This window comes from Balaenoptera physalus (assembly GCF_965194825.1).
Source record: "Balaenoptera physalus genome assembly, chromosome: 5".
Taxonomy (NCBI): Eukaryota; Metazoa; Chordata; class Mammalia; order Artiodactyla; family Balaenopteridae; genus Balaenoptera; species Balaenoptera physalus.
Genome location: NC_138884.1, coordinates 45,812,236 through 45,833,760, shown reverse-complemented (window position 1 = coordinate 45,833,760; position 21,525 = coordinate 45,812,236). Strand labels below are relative to the sequence as shown.

The 21,525-nt window shown below is 37.2% G+C and overlaps 1 protein-coding gene, 1 long non-coding RNA gene and 1 pseudogene across 5 annotated transcripts in view; 1 reads left to right on the top strand and 2 right to left on the bottom strand.

Annotated features, from left to right (window-relative positions):
- The window catches only part of LOC309661737, a 57,438-nt gene extending 35,931 nt beyond the window's left edge, over positions 1-21,507 (bottom strand). Inside the window, exons 1-4 of one of the 3 annotated variants that reach the window (XR_014264232.1) lie at positions 21,061-21,507; positions 20,864-20,933; positions 8,432-8,547; positions 2,165-2,256 (exon numbers count right to left, since the gene is read on the bottom strand). This is a non-coding gene — a long non-coding RNA (uncharacterized lncRNA). The other 2 variants (XR_014264233.1, XR_014264234.1) reach the window with 2 other exon arrangements.
- Positions 1-21,525, bottom strand: part of LOC309661718 (stearoyl-CoA desaturase 5-like) — a 386,110-nt gene that overhangs the window by 110,083 nt on the left and 254,502 nt on the right. The window lies entirely within an intron of this gene.
- Positions 14,511-18,865, top strand: LOC309661699 (inositol polyphosphate multikinase pseudogene; annotated as a pseudogene). Its single transcript has one exon. The product of its transcript is annotated as an inositol polyphosphate multikinase pseudogene (transcript).

Below are 21,525 nucleotides of genomic sequence, written 5' to 3'. Positions count from 1 at the left end.
AAAACCATTGTAAACCATCCTATCCAAGCGTTGGGACTTTGCGATGTTTTTTAAATGCCTCATTTTCAGAAGCAGACCAGTGATTCCATTTGTAAAATTCAATTATTTTTTTAAAAAACACGAATTCTCAGTTGTCAGTATAAGTTTTAAAAGATTTGCTGTACTCACAAGTATTCCCTGCTGCTAATGTACTCCAGGGCTTTGCAGACAAAAGAAAGAGCATCCTGAGACTGGCTCCCGCGGCGGAGTCCATGTTCACAGTCGCCTGGGCTCCCCACCCCAAAACCCAAGGTGTCCAGACAGCTGCTCTGAGCCGGAGTCTGCAAGCTCCCTCCCGCTCGGGGTAGCTAGCGCTCCCTCCTCCGGGCTCGGCGAACCCGTGCAGCCGGCGGGCGGGAGCCCCAACCTGCAGCCACACCCCCACACCACCCCCACCCGCTCCCGCCGCGCTGCGAGCTCCACGCGTCCCGGGCGCTCCTGGCGGTGGCGGGAGGAAGTGCGAGTCAAGTCGGTGAAGATCTTCAACCTGCACTGTCTCCGAATCCGAATCCGCGGTCCTAGCTCCTGCACCGGCAGGTTTCCCACTCTGAACAGCTGAGCAGGTCAGTGGACTTCAGTCTGAGACCGAGCTTCACCACGCTGATGATGCTTGAGCATTAACACCGATGCTAGGAAAAATGTGAGTTTCTTTTTTTTTTTTCTTGGTTGAAAAGAACTTAGGACAAGTAACTAATCCGGTTTGAAGAAAATATTTACATGTACTGAGAACTGTTGTAAAAAAGACTGCTTTTGTTTTCCCAACTCATTTAATGATTCATATTTAAAAATAAAAACCTAAAGAACCTTATTATGGTAATCATTTCGAAATATATACGGTTATATATACAGTGTTATGTGTCAAAATACATCTCAATAAAGCTGGAAAAAATTAAAATTAAAAAATAATTAATTAAAACACCGACCCGACTTCTACTGTAATGTCAGCATTTTATTATGTATATTCCTACTTGGAGATTTGAGAATTGTGGTCAGCAGATATATAAAACTAAAAACTGGCATCCTGGGAGAAGGAATCTTACTCCAAATATCATCAGGGAAGTGACCTTATGTTAAGTAGGTAAACTGAATACACTTAATTGAAGAATGAAGAGTTCTGAATCAACTTCTATATACTGTATGTGTATTCCTTTCCATTCAAATTCTTTAATACAGTTACCCAAAAGTTCATATTGAAAAATGATGGAATATAAAAGGCATCTTAAATAAATAAATAAACGGATAGATAAATAAATGGATAGATAGATAAGCAGATAAATAGATAAATTGTTTCGGAGTATACAGATAGAGGCCTGATGGCCCATGGAGGAAGAAGGATTTCAAGACCCATGACCTTGAGGTAAGTCACATGGCCTCCTCTACTTCCTAAAGAGGCTGCCAGCAGATGTAAATGAAGGAGGTATGAGCATGGCATCACTAGGATCAATACTCTCCTAAAAGTGTGACCAGACTCATGACAAATGCGCTGAGACTTAGGAACAGTGTCCAGGCATTCTTGCACCATCCAAAGTGATCAGAATATGAAAGTAACTTTAACCTTGAGTAGGGCGTTATATGCCTGAGAACAAAGCAGAAAAGCTGTTTTTATTATTTCTATTCTGCAACCTGGGTAAAAAACAAACACAGGAATAGAAAATGTAAATAGCTTGGCAAGGCCCCAGAATTTACAAGTAGAATTTGACCCAAATATGTAGATTCTGATCCCAACTTTCCAGCTTTCTCCACTCCTACTCAGGGCCCCTGGGAATCAGGAACTCTTCCCACCCACCCCATCAATCAGCAGTCCCGGGAAAAACTGAGCAAAGCTTGCTCGGAGGGTGCATTTAGAACCTTGAAAAAAGCCACAAGCGGTAGAGTGACCTTCATTTATTAGTCAGACATTTTCCTAGTGCCTAATACATGTCCCAGAACCTGAATATGGTATTTCTACTTTTTAAAGCAAATATAAATTAATGATTTACATTAAGTGTCTAATATTTTTTAAAGCCTATACAACAGACAGTCTGTGTGTGTGTGTCTGTGTGTGTGTGTGTAATCTAAATAAATGGTCACAGCATTCCTTTGAAGTAAATGTTACTCTGCCCATTTAATGGATAGACAGACTAACCTCAGAGAGTTTAATGGATGTGTCACAAAGCAAGCCAGACTTGGACCAGGTCAGCTGAGCTCTGAAACCCCTTCTCACTGGCCCTCAGGTCTCTGAAACAGAAAAGTTGTCACCTGTGAAAACTCTATTCAGTTGTTCATGGGAAATCCATTTAAAATGGGTTAGAAGGCGCCTCAGTAATTGATGTCAATTAAAACCAAAAAGGACAATGCTGGTAAATTACTTGAGCAGACATTCAGGATGGATTTTCCAAGTCAGAGATGAAACAGCCCACGAGGGATTGAGATTTGCAGGCAGATGTCCTTGTGCAGTGCACAGCATTGACCACTGGACAGCACTGGGGCTGTTACATGATCTTCCAAGACAAGGGCAGCCCCAGGTGAGGAGTCTTGAAGAGACCAGGCAAAGCAGGGCCCAAAGCAGGGACTTGCTAGCAGACAGCTGATGCGACTCCTGGTTTTACCCCTTTCCAGCTGCCTTCTTTCGCTGGAGACTTCGTGGCTTTGTGCTTCACTTTTCTTGTGTGTAGAATGGTGATGATAGCCAGTCATAGAGCCATTATGAAATTACAGGTGTGAAACCCCCACAAAGGGATGGAAACTGCTGAGCATTCCACGTACCAGCCCCAGAGCTGCCCTGGGAGTTGGTACCCACCCGTGAGACCCCCGGCAGCTGCTCAGCATCTGTGATCCTCAGCTTCGTTGTCTGTTTCATAAGAAAATAGAAGTCTTACCAGCAGAGAACTGATCCAAGGGTTACAGGAGAAAATGAATGTCAAGTACTTAACACCATGCTCATCCACAGGGCGCTGGATCAGGTAGGCTGATGCTAGAGCTCCAGGCTCAGAGGAGAAAGGATGCCTAACGGGACCGCCAAGGCCTCCAAGCTAAATCCCTGCAGGTCAGGAGCAGTCCGCTGCATTCTGTGACCTGTTTCCACAGCCCTTTGCTCTTTTATGTAAGAAAGATGACAGATAATCAACAAGGACCTACTGAATAGCACAGGGAACTCTACTCAACATTCTGTCATAATCTATATGGGAAAAGAATCTGTAAAAGAATGGACACATGTATATGTATAACTGAATCACTTTGCTGTACAACTGAAACTAACACAATATTGTAAATCAGCTATACTCCAATATAAAATTAAATTAAATTAAAAAAAATCAAAACAAAGGAAAGGTGAACAAAATGTGTAGATCTAATCTTGCACATTTCTCTAAGTGATGATTCAAAGCCCACAAATCACGCACGCGCATACATGTATGTGTCTGCAGAGTTCACACCAAACACAAAAGAGAACTTGAAATCAGCACACGTCACAAATAAAAGACAAGAAATCAACTTCCGATGTTCAGAAGTGTGTGGACCCTCATATGTGTAAGTGCAGACAGGCTGCCTAGGAAAGTATTTTCTAAGTGAAACTACACCCTTGGCATTTCCTGACCAAAGTCTTCTGTTTTCCTGCTCACCTGAGAGCAGTCTGTGCACTCAGGATTCCCTACCGAGAAGAGGAAGGATCAACTCACCCCACCTGAATGAAATCCTTTCTCAATGCTCTCCATAGATCAAAACATGACTCCATTCATTTTTCTTCTTTATTCAGCAGTTTTCTCCCTGTAAATTATTTCTGCGTGTTTTATCTAAATCTGGGAATACATTTAACTTTACTCTTGTAATGGGAACAGATTTATCATTAAATCCTCTGAAAGAATACTGTGAATAAAATATAATAGTATTTCTATTAGGAGTCATTTTTCCCATAAGCCCCCAGGCAACAAATCCTGAAGAACAATTATGGAGAGACAGACTGCAGGGAGAAGAATTGTCACATGTGTGATAAAAAACACACTGCACGGTGTCTTCGCAGGTTATCTCTGATGAGCTATGTTCCCTATAACTAGCCCTTGGAAGCCCTGGTTTTAACAACCAAAGGATTATGCATCTAATTACATAAATCTCAGCTAGAGAATAGTCAGCCTCATATTGTTATCCGAAAAACTAAGTTTGCCTCTTGGTGGGTGTCGAGCCAAAAGACACAACCAAGACAAAGAGTGAGAGAAGGAAGGATTTGTTACTTGCAGCAAGTAAATAGAACACTAGGGATCTTTCCCAAAGCGGTGTCTCCCCAAACAGCAAAACTGGGGAAGTTTTAAGCTAAGGGTACATGTATATTCATGAAAGGGCTTGGGAGGTAGGCAGAGCCCAGGCTTTAGTTGATTGAAATCCGGAGGATCAGAAAAGGTCAACGCCATCATCCCTTAGGTTCCGTTTGACCTGGTGGTTGAGTGCTTCAGGCTAATCTTTACCATGGAAACAGAACTGGAAGTCTTTACAACTGATACATTATTACTAGTGCTACCTCTCTTGCCTGATAACAGTCAGCATTCTTGTTTTCCCTTAAGATCCTTCATTACTGAGACCTGTTCAAGGGCAAGCACTCTGGCCAGGCTTAGATCACAAAATGGCTTGTACTAAATTAATAGGTGTTCTCTTATGTCCAGAAAGCCATGTCTGGTTTTCTTTCTCCATAGACCCCCTACCTTATCTGCTTATACTATTTCTTTCCAATTCAGCCCATTTCAACCCAGTAGGACTTTTGGGGACTAACAAACACTGGTATCTAAGATAGAACAAACCACAACTAAGAACTTGAAGTATAAAAGCAATACTGCATGGTATTTCCAAAAGTGCTTAATAACCATTTCACAGGATTGTGCATAAACAACACACTTTTTCTGACATTCTGGCACAAGTAGAATCAGAGAGGCTTAACGTTAAAATGAAGTGCAGAGTCAGCTGTCCAGCATTCTACCCAATTCAAGCACCAGAGTCTCCAATAGCATCTTGCACACATGTCCACTGATGGCAGCAGCTGAGGTGCATACATAGAGAGAAAAGGGAGATTCTAGAACTTCCTTCTATCATATCACAAAGAAGGATAAATTCACAGAATCAACTACATGAGTGTCCAGGAAAAAAAATTCTTTTTTTTTTTTAAACTTTTTAAATTGAGATATATTATACCCTTTAAACAAAATTTCTAATTTTATGAAAGGCATAAAAGGTCACAATTTTTCTTTACTCCTTTGGGGTAGGAAGAGGGAGGCAGAGTTGAGTGCATCCTTAAAAGTCCTTTTCTAATTTAAAATTAAAATCAACATCTGATCTTGACCTAAGAATTTTTCTATTGAGGTATAATTGACATAGAACACTATATTAGTTTCAGGTGTACAATTCAATGATTTGACATTTGTGTGTATTGCAAAATGAACATCACAGTAAATCTGGTTACCATCAATCACCATACACAGTCACAGATTTTTTTCTTTCTTCTTGTGATGAGAACTTTTCAGATTTACTTGCAGCAACTGGTAAATATGCAATACAGTATTAATAACTATATTCACCATGCTATACATTACATCCCTGTGGCTTATTTATTTTATAACTGGAAATTTGTACCTTTTGAACCCCCTTCACTCATGTCACCTACTTCCCACCCCCATCCCCACCCCCCCAGTCTGGCAACCAACTATCTGTTCTCTGTATTTATGAGCTCCTTTTTTTTCTTTTTAAGATTACTCATATCAGTGAGACCAGAGGTTATCTTTCTCTAACTTATTTCACTTAGCATAATGCTCTCGAAGTCCCTCCATGTTGTCACAAATGGCACAATTTCCTTTTTCTTAATGGCTCAATAGTATTCCAGTGTGTGTATCACATTTTTTTATCCATTCACCCATCAATGAACACTGAAGTTGTTCCCATGTCTTAACTATTGTAAATAATTCTGTAATAAACATGGGTGTGCATATATCTTTTGGAGTTAGTGTTTTCATTTTCTTTGTACAAATACACAGAAGTGAAATTGCTGGATCATATGGTAGTCCCTGTTTTGATCTTTTGAGGAAACTCCATGCTATTTTCCATACTGTCTGTACCAATTTACATTCCCACCAAGAGTGCACAAGTGTCTCCTTCTCTTCACATCCTTGCCAACACTTGTTATTTCTTACCTTTTGATGATAATCATACAAACAGGTGTGAAGTGATATCTCATTGTGGTTTCGATTTGCATTTCCCTGATGATTAGTGACGTTGAGCATCTTTTCCTATACCTGTTGGTCAACTGTATGTGTTCTTTGGAAAAATGTCTCTTCAGATCCTTTGCCCATTTTTAATTAGATTGTTTGTTTGCTATTGAGTTGTGCGAGATCTTTATATATATTAGATATTAGCCCATTATCAGATACATGATTTGCAAATATTTCTCCCATTCAATTGGTTGCCTTTTCATTTTGTTGATGGTTTCCTTTACTGTACAAAAGCTTTTTAGTTTGATGTAGTCTCACTTGTTTATTTTTACTTTTATTGCCTTTGCTTTTGGTGTCATATCCAAAAAATCATGGCCATGACCAATGTCCAGGAGCTTACCGTATATGTTTTCTTCTAGGAGTTTTATGATTTCAGGTCTTAAATTCAAGTCTTTATTCCATTTTGAGTTAATTTTTGTATGGTGTAAGGTAGTAGTCTAGTTTTATTCTTTTGCATGTGGCTGTCCAGTTTTGCCAACACCATTTGTTGAACAGACTGTCCTTTCCCCATTGTATATTCTTGGCTCCTTTGTAATAAATTAAGTGACCATATATGTGTGCGTTTATTTCTGAGCTCTCTATTCTGCTCCATTCATCAATGTGCCTGTTTTTATACCAATACCATACCATAGTTTTGTAATATAACTTAAAATCAGGAAGCATGATGCTTCCAGCTTTGTTCTCTCTTAAGATTGCTTTGGTTATTCAGGGTGTTTTGTGGTTCCTTACACATTTTAGGATTTTTTTGCTCTGTTTCTGTGTAAAATGCCATTGGAATTTTGATAGGGATTGAATTGAATCTGTAGATTGCTTCTGGTAGTATGGACAGTTTAACAATATTAACTCTTCTAATCTTTGAGCCACAGAATATCTTTCCATTTATTTGTGTCTCCTTCAGTTACTTTCATCAGTGTCTTATAGTTTTCAATGTACAGGTCTTTCACCTCCATGGTTAAATTTATTCATAGGTATTTTATTCTTTTGATGCAATTGTGAGTGGTATTGTTTTATTACTAGCATATAGAAATGCAACCAATTTTTGTATATTGATTTTGTATTCTGCAACATTACTAAAGTTGTTTATTAGTTCTAACAGTGTTTTTTTGGTGGAGTCTTTAGGGTTTTCTATATATAATATCATGTCATCTGCAAATATTGACAATTTTACTTCTTCCTTTCCAGCTGGGTGCTGCTGATTTCCTTTTTTTTTTTTTTTGCCTAATTACTCTGACTAGGACTTCTAATACTATGTTGAATAAAAGTGGTGAGAGTGGGCATCTTTCTCTTATTCTTGATCTTAGAGGAAAAGCACAGAGTATGACATCAGCTATGGGCTTCTCATATACGGCCTTTATTGTGTGATAACCAATTTGATTTTATTGCACAGAATTGAATCTAAATTCAACCATAAGCATTTTAATGATTATCATTAAAAGTCTTTTTAAATTGAAAACAAGACTGAGAACTCGTAATAGTGCTGGTTAATTAAACAAATACACCCTTAAGGATTAAGTTTATTCCATAATTCCAGTGATATATTTTTAGGCTGAAGTACTGATGAATAAAGTACTCCAATGTAGAGGAATCTTGAAAATACTCTGAGTGAAATTAGTTAGTCATAAGGAACCATATATTATATGAGCCCATTGATATGAAATGTCAAAAAGGACAAACCTATAGAGACAGAAAGTAGATGAGTGTTTGCTTGGGGCTGTGGGAGATGGGAGACTTGTAGGCTAGAAAAAGAAAGATTTCTTTTTTTGGAAATTGATAAAATTTCCAAAATTTTTTTTATCAATAAAATTGATAAAATAGATTGTGGAGATGAATGCACAACTCTGTGAATATACAAAAAAACAATTGAATTGGACACTTTAAGTAGGTGAATTGTACAGTAGGTGAATTATATCTCAAAGCTGTTTTTAAAAAGGAATACAGAAACTCTAGAAAAACATTGAATCCATTGACATCTACTTTACCACACTATTCCAAATAGAAATGTAACTGAAAAATGGGAGTTAAAAAACATAAGCAGCAATATCCGTTATTTACTGCCATAATAATGCTGTGAATCAACCAGAAACCTCAGTGGCAGACACCACTTTACTGAGCTCAGGGGTCTCAAGACCACACTCTTGGCTCAGCAGGTGTTCTGGTCTCCTGCGCACCTGCCTTGGGGAGGCTGTTGTCCGCTGATGGAGAATGGCCCCATCTGAGATGACTGGACTTGTGTATCATTGCTCAGCAAACAAACCCAGGCACCTCTCACCGCGGTGGCACAGAACTAAGAGAAGAAGCAGAAAAATACAAGTCTGTTCTGATCTTCGTGTGTCACATCAGCTGGCATTCCATTGACCGAAGTAAATCTCATAACCTAACTCGGGATCAAGGGTCGGGAGAACAGATTCTGCCTCTTCAGTAAAAGGAGCTGAAAAGCCATGTGGCAAAGAGGGTGAATCCAGGAGCGTGAAGAATGAGGACCATTTAGACCTCAGTCTCTGCCCAGCACAGGGTATTTGTGATGGAAGAAAACTGAGCAGAAATTAAATATTTGCCATCTGGCAGCTTCACTTTCTCACCATTTTCACTTAAAATTGTATCAGAGGGCTTCCCTGGTGGCGCAGTGGTTGAGAATCTGCCTGCTAATGCAGGGGACACGGGTTCGAGCCCTGGTCTGGGAAGATCCCACATGCTGCCGAGCAACTAGGCCCGTGAGCCACAACTACTGAGCCTGCGCTTCTGGAGCCTGTGCTCCGCAACGAGAGAGGCCACGATAGTGAGAGGCCCGCGCACCGCGATGAAGAGTGGCCCCCGCTTGCCGCAACTAGAGAAAGCCCCTGCACAGAAACGAAGACCCAACATAGCAATCAATCAATCAATCAATTAAAAAAAAAAAAGACTCCTCATTTCCTCCTCTTCCCCTTTAAAAAAGAAAATAAAATTGTATCAGAAACTTTGAAATATCTTTCTGTTTCATCTTGATTTAGATAATAGAAACATTTAACATTTTTGTAATTTACCTCAAATAATGGCTGCATAATTCAAGTAGATTCAAAAGCAAATAGAATCTAACTTATAATAGCAAGTTTTGATATAAATGCCACTGGATGATACTGTGAGTATGTGACATGAGCTGGATGACTTGCTTTTTAATTATAGGAACTTTTAGCTTTTGCAAAGATAACTACTTTTTAAAATGCTTTTCTAGATGTTCTTGTCTTATCACAGAAATACATTCTTATATGTACATGTATAATTCGCATAGAGAAGTGTTAATAACAACTCCCTACACACACACACACACACACACACACACTTCCATTGCTCTATTGTTATGTCATTGACATAACTGATGAAAACTAGTTTCCTTCATGTCCATACACACATTTATAGGATTAGGTTCATTTTCCTTGTATTGTAATTACAATATGATGTTATTCCTCAGCTTGAACTAGATTAAAATTTTGCATTTGTATTTTTCATTTCCATGTGGAAAATGAAATCTTATTTTTGCCTGTCAGTCTAAAACCACTTTGAATCGTAAATTGGTCTCCTATGGTAAACCTTTAAGACCTCTTTTTTTTGTTGCTGTAACCTTTTCTACATGGTGGACTTTATTAGTTACATTAATTAAATAACAAATGCCCACCTTATTGAGCTGGGTATGCTTTAATCCACAGGCACAAATCAAAAGAAAGAAATGATTATAACATTAGAGTTAAAAAACAAAAAGCTTTGGTTGATTTTTTTGTAAAGAATGGTTGAAAAGGAACCTAAAGTCGTTCCTTTATTTGAAGGCTTAAGTAATTGTACCTGCCAGGTAATAGACGAGAGGGAGGCCTCTCACTTACCCCCCCCCTTTTGTGTGTTTCAATTACTGGGAAGGTTAATGGTGCTGAACAGCTGAGGTATGAAGGCACCTTTCATTATCTTCCCCATCAGAAGTCCCCAGAGCCCTTTCACCTTCCCTCGTGTTTATGGGAAAAGATAGTGTTCTCTCACAGCCCAGAGTACATGAGAACCAACTTCTCACAGCCTAGCAGATCTTTGCCAACATTTTCTGGAAAATAATTCTGCCCCTTTCAGAGCCAGCGTGCAATGTAATTTGAACTCAAATACCAACATCATTTAGAATGACTGAAATAATACCTTGATCTTGTGACTTGTATAGTCTCATTCTTCTAAATTTTAACTTTAATGAGGCTTATTTATTAAGCAAGTACAGAGTATATGGGCAGAATTTTTCTTTGAATATTTTATATTGAATGAATTGAAATAATTGGGATGTTAAAGGACTAGGGAATGATAATGAACATGTATGCACTGAAGCATTTACTCTGTACTAGGTAGGTTCTCTTCTGTATCATATCCCTTTAAGACCCCTCTTCTCTGAATATCGTCCTCCATGTTGACTCCATCAGGATTCACTTACCTAGAAACAATAGGTAACCTGTGACCAGGGCAGATGTTCAGGGAATGGAAAGGAAATTACGGCTCCACCAAACCTCTCTTGCACAAGTACAGATGTGTTTGTATTTAGCCTGAGACAAAAACTTTGTTCCTTTTCCTTCATTATTGTTCCTAACATGCAACAAAGGCAATTGTAGGAAAGGCAGTGTGGCCCTAAATTCCCCCTCAGCTGATCTTTAAGAACGTCAGACATTTTCCAAAGAAGATTTTGATCTAGGGAAGGACATCAAGCTCCAAATTAAGGTGGAATATGTGGGAAAAAGGTCACTGGGATAGGGTTGCCAGGTAAAATACACCATGCCCAGATAAATTTGAATTTCATATAAATATATAGTTTGGGAGACATACTTACAATCAACAAATATAAATCTGGCAACCTAACATTGCACTGCACGGTATAGATGGCAGATGATTTTAAAAAGGAGGGTCATGGGGATATAAAAAAAGAATGTGAAACTCAGAGTTTTTTCTAGGGTAAGGGTCAACAAACTGGCATGAGGTCCAAATCTGCTTTGTTCCTGTCTAAACAATGTTTCATTGAAACACTGCCACACCCATTCATTAAGTACAGTCCAAGGCTGCTTTCACTCTGCAGTGGCAGCGTTCAGGAGTTGCAGGCCCACAGAGCCTAAATATTTACTATCTGGCCCTTTAACCAAATAATAAAAAATAAAAAGTCCCAGTTAAACTGCTAAAATTACAATTGTCATTCTAAATACTCACTATTTCCCCTCTCTGATGAAAGGCTTCTTTCCATAGGCGTGCCTGATATTATAAAGCTGAAAATATGTAGGCTTTTAAATAAGTAATATTATTCTACTCAGTGGATTTAAACATAAGGCAATATTGTCACTTCAAGAAAAATAAAAAGAGCTTTGAGAATTTTTTCCATATGTCCACATTTGTGTTTCACAACTCCAGACCACCTAATGCAAACTTTCATTTCTCAGCAAAATGAAGCAGAGAATATTACAAAAGACTCAGCAATGTCAAATCCAGCCACCAGTTAGATCTTCCAGTTTTCAGTACAACATTTCCTGCCAGATGTGGCTCAATGTGGCTTAAAGAAGCAATTGTTAATTCTCATGTGGAGAACTATTGTTCTGGAAGAATGAGGGCATTATAGGATTAATCTCCAAGTAGTAAGAAGAAAAGCTAGGTTTACAAACTCTGTATGACTCTGTATGTGCCAGTGAGTAGCTGGAAGTAAGCGTTCTATTGGAAGATAGGATTTTGTTCCTCAGGAAACCAACACACTCCTGGGACCCTGGGTTGAAGCCATTTGATGGGTGGAGAGCATGAGAAAGGTCTGGCAACCAAAGTCACCCCATGCTGCTGATGCAGACTGCTGGCAGAGACAAGATAAAGTTCACACAGTCACTTGAGGCTTTAAAACCTAGTCTGCAAACGAAAAGTAGAGAAGAAAATTCTATTTCTAATCTACCAGTGAAAGATGTGCATTTCATTTTCAGATTATGAAAGTATCGAAGGAGAAAGGCTGTGCTGTCATGAGTGACAGTGCCTCGGCCGCCAGGACTCCAATCAGAGGCTCAGTGATAAGTGAGAGTGAGCCCAGACTACTGCCAACGCCATGGCCAGAGACTGAAGAACACACGGGGAGGGGCTTCCTAATTGTGTATGGTAAATAACCCTGCATACAAATCCTCCAAGCCACGATCTGGGTAGTGTATTAGAGCAAAGAAGTAACAAAGAAAACAGGCAGGTTGACGTTGAGGAGAGAGGACCAAATCAGTTTCAATAGACTTGAGGCTCTGTGGACCTAGGGAAGGAGAGGGTACAGAGCCCAACAGGATAGGAGACGAGGAAGGCGTTGGAGCTCTGCTCCTCACCAGAGCTCTCTAAATCTCAGTATCCACATTTTTTTAAAAATTTATTTATGTTTATTTATTTTATTTTTGGTTGCCTTGGGCTCGTGGGCTTTCTCTAGCTGCGGCAAGCGGGAGCTACTCTTTCTTGCGGTGCGCAGGCTTCTCACTGCGGTGGCTTCTCTTGTTGCAGAGCACGGGATCTAGGCGCGGGCTTCAGTAGTTGTAGCTTGCAGGCTTAGCTGCTCCGCAGCATGTGAGATCTTCCCAGACCAGGGCTCGAACCCATGTCCCCTGCATTGGCAAGCGGATTCTTAACCACTGCGCCACCAGGGAAGCCCTCAGTATCCACATTTTTAATATGAGAATAAAATCACGTGTATTTTATACAAACACTTCCTGGAAAATGGTCACGGCTAGAAATATCATGAGACTTCAATAAATGGCTTATATTTATAATTACTAACAAAAATAAATACAAGAAGCTAATAAGAATATGTTTTATAACCTAATGCATTTTGGATCACTCATTTCTATCCCAAAGATTTAATCTATACCATCGTGGTCTCTAAGCTGTAGTTTATATTATGTTTGCCACGAGTTGCTGTGACCAAATGTTACTGTTTTTAGTCCTATAGTTCCTGTAGTTTCTTGTTGCAGTGTTACAAACTAATGTTTCCCAAAAGTAATTTTTGAATGACTAAACAAATAAAAGTGAGAAGCACTCCTATGAAGCCCTTATTAAATATTAAAGGATAAACAGTTCTAATTGAAAAATAAAAGAATTATAATTTTAAGTGCAAATTTGACTAATTGTGCTTTTCAAAAGCTACTGTCAAATATTTTTCACAACAGTAAATCTTAAGTTATGATAAAAAAATTCCTTGTGAAATCACACCTGACAAAATGAACCCTAATTATGTATAATATCTCCTATCTAAACACATTCTTAAATAATTATTTCAATTTAAAATAAAGAAATTATCAGATTGGGTTGGAATTTGTCAGTTGGTTATCTCTCCATGAAGCACCGCTAAGTTTTTTAAACCTCCATCAGCGAGTGAGAACACCACACCTTGGCAGAATCTTAGCAGTTATCAGAAGCAGGAGTTGTGGGAACATATTTACAAGATTAGGGGTCTGAACTCCAATGGTTTAAGGTGGATTTTCAAGATGGGAATCTGACTGGGTTTGGGCAAAACTCATGACATAATAGTTTTGATTTTGTGCTACAAAGGCAACTCAGTAGAGAAAAGATCGTCTGTTCAACAGATAGTCCTGGAGCAATTTGATCCTTGTGTAAACAAAAAATAAATTTTCATTCATATCTCACACTTTATACAAAAGTTAGCTCAAAATGGATTGTAGACCTAATTGTAAAACCTAAAATTATACAACTTTTGCAAGAAAACATAGGAGAAAATCTTTGTGAACTTGGGTTAGGCAAATATTTCTTTGATATGACACTAAAATCACAATACATAAAAGAAAAAATCAATAAACTGGACTTCATCATGATAAAAATGTCTGCTCTTTGAAAAAAGCATCCACAGTTAAGAAAATCGAAATAGGAGCCATGGACTGGAGAAAATACTTGTAAGTAACATATTTGATAAAGAACTTGTATCTATAAAGAACATATAAAGAACTCTTGAGGGAGCGCGGGGCGCCACCGCCGCCGCCGCTTATCCGCTGAGGTCAGTCTCCTGGGCTGCGCCCGGGTCGGCGGCCGCGGCGGCTGAGCAGCGAGAGCCGGGAGCCCAGAGACGCGCTCCGCCGAGTGTTGGGCAGGGCAGAGCCCGCGCCTTCGCGGCGTCACGGGCCCCCTCCTCGGGCCACAGAGGGCACCAGCCGCAGGAACTCCCGGGCCTCCTCGCGGCCGAGCCTGAGCGACCCCCGGGTTCTCCGGCGTCCCCTCCCTCCTCCTTATTTTCTTCCCTGCTCTCGCTGCTGCTGCCGCTTCAGCTCTCCGTTATGGCAACGGAGCCGCCATCCCCTCTCCGGCTTGAGGCGCCCGGCCCCCCAGAAATGCGGACCCCACTGGCGGGCGAGACCGCCCGCGAGGGCACCCCGAAGCCGGCGGGCGGCAGGCTCCGCTTCCTCAACGGCTGCGTGCCCCTCTCGCATCAGGTGGCCGGGCACATGTACGGGAAGGACAAAGTGGGTATACTGCAACATCCAGATGGCACAGTTCTGAAACAGTTGCAGCCACCTCCAAGGGGTCCAAGAGAGCTGGAATTCTATCATATGGTTTATGCTGCTGATTGTACTGATGGTGTTCTTTCAGAGCTACGAAAATATTTGCCAAAATATTACGGTATCTGGTCACCTCCCACTGCACCAAATGATTTATACCTAAAACTGGAAGATGTGACCCATAAATTTAATAAGCCCTGTATAATGGATGTAAAGATAGGGCGGAAAAGCTATGATCCTTTTGCTTCATCTGAGAAGATTCAGCAACAGGTCAGCAAGTACCCATTAATGGAAGAGATTGGGTTCTTGGTGCTTGGCATGAGGGTTTATCATGTTCATTCTGATAGCTATGAGACACAAAACCAGCACTATGGAAGAAGCTTAACAAAAGAAACTCTAAAGGATGGAGTCTCCCGTTTTTTTCATAATGGATTCTGCTTAAGAAAAGATGCTATTGCTGCCAGTATTCAGAAGATTGAGAATATTCTGCAGTGGTTTGAAAGCCAGAAGCAGCTTAACTTTTATGCAAGTTCATTACTGTTTGTTTATGAAGGTTCATCTCAGCCAACTACTGCAAAATTGAATGACAGAACTCTAGCAGAAAAGTTTTTGTCCAAAGGACAGCTCTCAGACACAGATGTACTAGAGTACAATAATAACTTTCATGTGTTAAGTTCCACAGCAAATGGAAAAATAGAGGCTTCAGTGGGCAAAAGCTTGTCCAAAATGTATGCTCGTCACAGAAAAATGTATTCAAAAAAGCATCACAGTCAGACTTCGTTGAAAGTTGAAAATATAGAGCAAGACAATGGGTGGAAAAGCATGTCACAGGAACATTTAAACGGAAACGTACTTTCCCAACTGGAAAAAGTCTTCTACCATCTTCCCACTGGTTGTCAAGAGATTGCGGAAGTAGAAGTGCGAATGATAGACTTTGCTCATGTGTTCCCTAGCAACACAATAGATGAGGGATATGTTTATGGGCTGAAGCATTTAATTACTGTACTGCAGAGTATTTTAGACAATTGAATCCTTTGCTGCAATCTTTTAAAGGGGTGGGGCAATCATAATGAAGAGCGGCAGTTAATAACTCTGCACTTGTAATGCTGTGTAAAAAATTTGTATTGTGAGTCTACATTTTATTTGTCTTTATACTTTTGGTAGAAGGGTTAACTTTTTTATAATCTTACTCAGGAAAACTAATTATTTGTTCTTTAGAAAACTATAAAGAATAAAGAAACTTAGGAATGTTAAGCAGGGAATGTGGTGGTACGTGGCTTAAACATCTATTTGGCTTAAGCAAAATGCAAACCATTATTCAGTCATTACGAGTTTAGTTAGCTTTCTGTAGCCAATTTATTGTGAAATCTCTGTCCACCCACCCTTGACAATGAGCCATATCTAAACTCATTACATTATTAGAACACTTTCAAAAATCTAGAAAGCACAGGTTGATATCCTTAGTATTGCTACGTATGAAGTTATTAAAACTGGAGAAAATTCTACAGAAATAAGTACTGTTTAGGTTTTATATTAAAAGTTCAGACCAGCATATCAAAAGGTGCTTCTTAGAAGTAAAATGATTTAGAATTATTGTATTCCAAAAGCAGATTTTCCCTTAAATTTCCATTTATATGCATATTTCAAAATACTTCTTGAAAAAGATCATTGAAATAGACAACAACAACAACAAAAGTCTGACATTAAGGGCACTAATAATTAGTCTCGCCAAGGTTAGGGAAGAGAGAAGTTATCTGCAAGGAACAAAATTTTTTCTTTTAAAATCTTTATGGGAAAATTGGAATTTTACTACATTGTAACAAGTATTATAAACCATATAATACCTTTTACTGCAGCTTCAAAAAGGTGGATGATTGAAGCTCTTCTTATTTCTCCTTTAAATAACTTTTGAGAGTTTTTTTCTTTTACAATTCTTGTAATTACATGTCCCCATTTAGTTAAGCAGTGGTATGAATATATGTTGCTAAAAAGTGTTTCTCAGAATTCTAATAAGCAGTGAAAGACAACATCCAGTATTGTAAGTGTTAGCAAAAATACTGTGTGTAAATTAGTACGTCATACAGAGTTTGGTACATGTCTAAATTCATGCTCCTGTTTCATTCTTACTTAAAACAGTTGTATATCATATTCAAGAGAGAAATTATAATTTAACTTCATGGGGGGGCAGTACTATTTTTCTTGGAAAAATTAGATTTGTAAGTATTATCTCTGTTTCACATCCACCCCTTTTAAAAAATAACTAGTTATTTGTTATTGGAAACATTTAGAACTTTGAAATTAAATTTTCAAATATGTTAAATGTTTATGTTTTCATTACTTGCACTTTGATTCACTAATAAAACATCTAAGTAGTCAACAGTCTTGCCATATTCCTGGAAATTGTTTTAGGCTTGTGAACTGTTAGACTGCTTTCCCCCCAAAATTACAAATTAAACTTTTAAATTCAAGAGCCTTTTTTTAGTGTGAAGGAAAGTATCACAATTTTATGTTTATCTCACCTTCCCAGCCCTCTCTGAGTGTACTTTTGCAAGTATCTGAGCACAAAGAAAAGTAACAAATGCCCTATGGATTCTGTGCTTAGTAAATATATTAGGCCTGAATACCTTTAAAATTCATATGCATTTGTTACAGCAAAATTTGATTATTTACAATTTTTTATTTAGAGTCAGTGTAGGTATTTTCCATAAGGACTTCATATTTTTCTCTGCTGCCTAAATGGGTATTGCCATAGCTTTTTTTGTGGGGACGAAGTTCAAGTCATAGTTAATAGAAATTTTTTAGTTTTACTTTTTTTGTCCCACAGCATAGACTTTTGTTGTTGTTGTTATTTGGATAATGGTTCAATAAATCTTAAGCTCATATAATTTAAACACTATTTTGAATCTTAACAAAACGAGACTTTTTTTTTTGTATGGGGTGGTATCAACCTATATGTACAATGAAGTTAATAAATATAAGTATTAACAGATTTTTTGCGCATTTTAGCTCAATAAAGTGTGAATCAGTTCCATATTTTCTTTATCCATATTTGGAAATTTAGTTTTGTATAATCAGTGTCTTACCTTTTTGATACAATAGATAATGTTTTGTTTTAATAAAACAAGAAACACTTTTATCTTATGTTCTTCAGGGAAGGGATTCACATTTAATTCTGTTTGTTTACATTTTTTTTATCACTGTTATCCAATGCCCATTTTATGTTGCTTTATAAGTAAGCTTACATGTAACAGAACAAGCATCTATTTGTGTTACCTACATGTGACTATTTTACTGTCTAGTCCAGTCATTTAACATTATGCTAAAATTTACCACTGTGGGGATGAGTGATCACTTTTCACCAAGCATATTTAAACATTTAAATGTTCAAGAAATAATAATAAGGATATAGTTTGGATTAATAGGATTACCGTAGTTTTTTCCCCCTAGGAAATATAAATGATTTTAGTGTATTTCTTATGGAATGCACTCATGAAAAGGACTTTAAAAAATTGTGGATAATGAATAATACATTTCTCTAATAAAAATTTAAATTGTATAATAGTTTTATAATAAAGTATTTACGTTAATTGATATTTTAATATGGATGAAGTTACATAGATTCAAATAAATTAAAATTGATAGATGCTAAATATTTTATCTGAATAGTTTTTCAAGAAACAGTTGTGAAAATGTGTGTATTAAATGACTGTAACATGGAGCATGTCGTATTTTCAACTCAGTATTCGTTATTTGTTTTATGTGTCTGGGAATTGTACTTACTATGCCTCTTTACACTACAATTTGCTGTTGTGGGGCTTCAGATTGTGTTCAACTGAATAAGATCTTTTTTTATGATTTTAGTTGAGTATAATTTACTATTTTATGATTTCCAAGATGATGTTCTTCATATCTCTATACCGTATACACATCAAATTTATAATTAACTTGAGAAGATAGAATTAATTTTCAGAGATATCTCAGTTGCGATTTTCTTGTTTCATGCAACTGGAAACATATTTGTTTCTAGGACTTGGAATATTAAAGATGATGTAGGATGAAAGAAAATGGTAGAACAATGAAAGAATTTTATTTGTGAAATTACAGATATTTTGTCCACTATTTTAAAGCATTGTCATCATTTTAGTACCATTTGTTCTTAGTAGTTTGGCATTTGATACTTTAAAACTTGATTTGCTTTAAAAATTGTTTACAATGCTTTGTAATAATCTTCCTTATCCAGTGCCTTTAACCTTGATTTGATGTATTTGTAGCCTTGGTTATCCTTCCATTACATCCTGTAATGTCTTCATAGCCTAGACTTCAATTAAAAAAAGTCAATTTGGTCATGTAAAGAGGATGCAATTGTCTATTAATGCTTTAGGAAAACAAGTAATGTTGTGTATGGAGGCCAGGCATCTTAGTTCATTCAGAAATATAAATGTGACAAACATTTTTAACCCCTGAATATATAGTTGTGATCCAATCAGACAAAGCCCTAACCATTTCCAGCATTCTCTCTAGATGGGGGTGGGTTGGGGGCTAAATTAAAATAGAGTTATGGAGAAATGCTTATTTAAAGATAATAAAGTTAACTAGCATTCAACTTTGTGTAAAGATAAGGTAATAATTGAGTTGAGGTGAAGCAACTAACAATATGTTAAAGAGGTTAAAAATAATACTTTGCAGCATTGTAACCTCTATTTGACATTTGAGTTCAGGTAATAATTATAGATAGCATTAGAAGGCCTTAATTTTTCACTTTTGCTGGTAAAGGTACGTTTACTTAGACCGTTCATGTAGAATAGTGTTTTAACATAACATTACTGTGAAAAACATTCCATTACATATTCACAAGCATATTACTGCACATTTTAAAAATTGTACTTTACAATTTACTGCAAATATTTTAGGGCTCAATCTTCAAATCATTTGTATTTTAAATTTGGCAATGAATATGAAATTACTTTTTTGACTTACAGAATGATTGTATTGTTACTTAAAATGCTCGTTAATATTTTAAGAAGGTTGGAGTCTCCATGTTTCTGGAGTTAATATTTAAATTCTTATTACTTATTTTGATAGTGTTTAGTAAGAGGAAATAGTACTCATACGATTAAACAAATTAGAATATACTGTAAAGAATATTTTTAATTGTTAAATTTGTCATCACTGAGGTTAAATTTTGGCCTGGTATTCACTTACAATATATATTAACATGTTTAATTATGAAGGTGAAATAGTCTTAAGTATGATGTATGATGCACCTGCATATAAATGGATATGGTGTGCACAAAGACACTTTACTGTGGGAATTGAACTGGAAGATATATGAAAGCATGTGAAATTGCACCTAAAATTGTGTTATTAGTGACTATGCTAAATTTATTGTACTTGATGAATGAATGTATTTAGTCAAAGTTACTTTGGTTTAAATGTCTAAACAATGTCTTTTTTAAAAATGTGTTTGTAATTTGTACTATTGATGGGGGTGGTTCTTGGACTGCAGGGGTTGTTGTCAATGTGTGATTTGTGTTTCTATTTTATAGAATCATCTAATGTGATACACCGATTTTTATATAAGTGATATTTAGATAATTCTAATTACTGTATATTTGACAGCCTATTAAAATGTTTTGCATTGGAAAAAAAAAAAAAAAAGAACTCTTAAAACCCAATAATAAGATTTGAACAAACCAAGAAGAGATTGAATTAGTGATCAAAAATATCCCAACAAAAAAGTCCAGAACCAGATGACTTCACTGGTAAATTCTACCAAACATTCAAAGAAGAATTAATACCAATCCTTTTCAAAATTTTCCAAAAAATAGAAGTGGAAACACTTTGAAACTCATTTTAGGCGGCCAGCATTACCCTGATACCAAAACCAGAAAAGGATGCCAAAAAAATAAAATCAATAAATGGCTCATATAATTACTAATAAAAATAAATCCAAGAATCTAATAAGAACATGTTTTATAACCTAATCATTTTGGATCACCCATTTCTTTCCCAAAGATTTAATCCCTGATGAACAGTAAACATAGATGCAAAAATCCTCAACAAGACATTAGCAAACAAGATTCTACAGTAATTAATAGAATCACATACCTGAGCAACTGGGATTTATTCTAGGGATGCAAGGATTGTTCAATATCCACAAATCAATCAATGTGACACACTGCATTAACAAAATGAAGGATAAAAATCATATGACCATCTCAATAGATGCAGAAAAAAAGCACTTGACAAAATTCAACATTCATTTAAGAAAAACTCTCAACAAAATGGGTATAGAGGGACTATACCTCAACATAATAAAGGGCTTATATAACAAGTCCACAGCTAACATCATACACCATGGTGGAAAGCTGAAAGATTTTCCTTTGAGATCAGGATCAAGACAAGGATGCCCACACTTTTATTAACCAAGGAGGTGAAAGACCTGTACACTGAAAACTATAACATTAATGAAAGAAGTTGAAGAGGAAACAAAGAAAAAGATATTTTGTGCTCATGGGTTGGGAAAATTAATATTGTTAAAATGTCCATACTACTCAAAGCAATCTACAGGTTCAGTGCAATCCTCATCAAAATTTCAATAGTATTTTTCACATACATAGAACAAAAAATTCTAAAATTTGTATGGAATCCCAAAAGACCCCAAATAGCCAAACCAGTCTTGAGATAGAAGAACAAAGCTGGAGGCATCATGCTCCCTGATTTCAGATTATATTACAAAGCTATAGTAATCAAAACTATGATACATATTG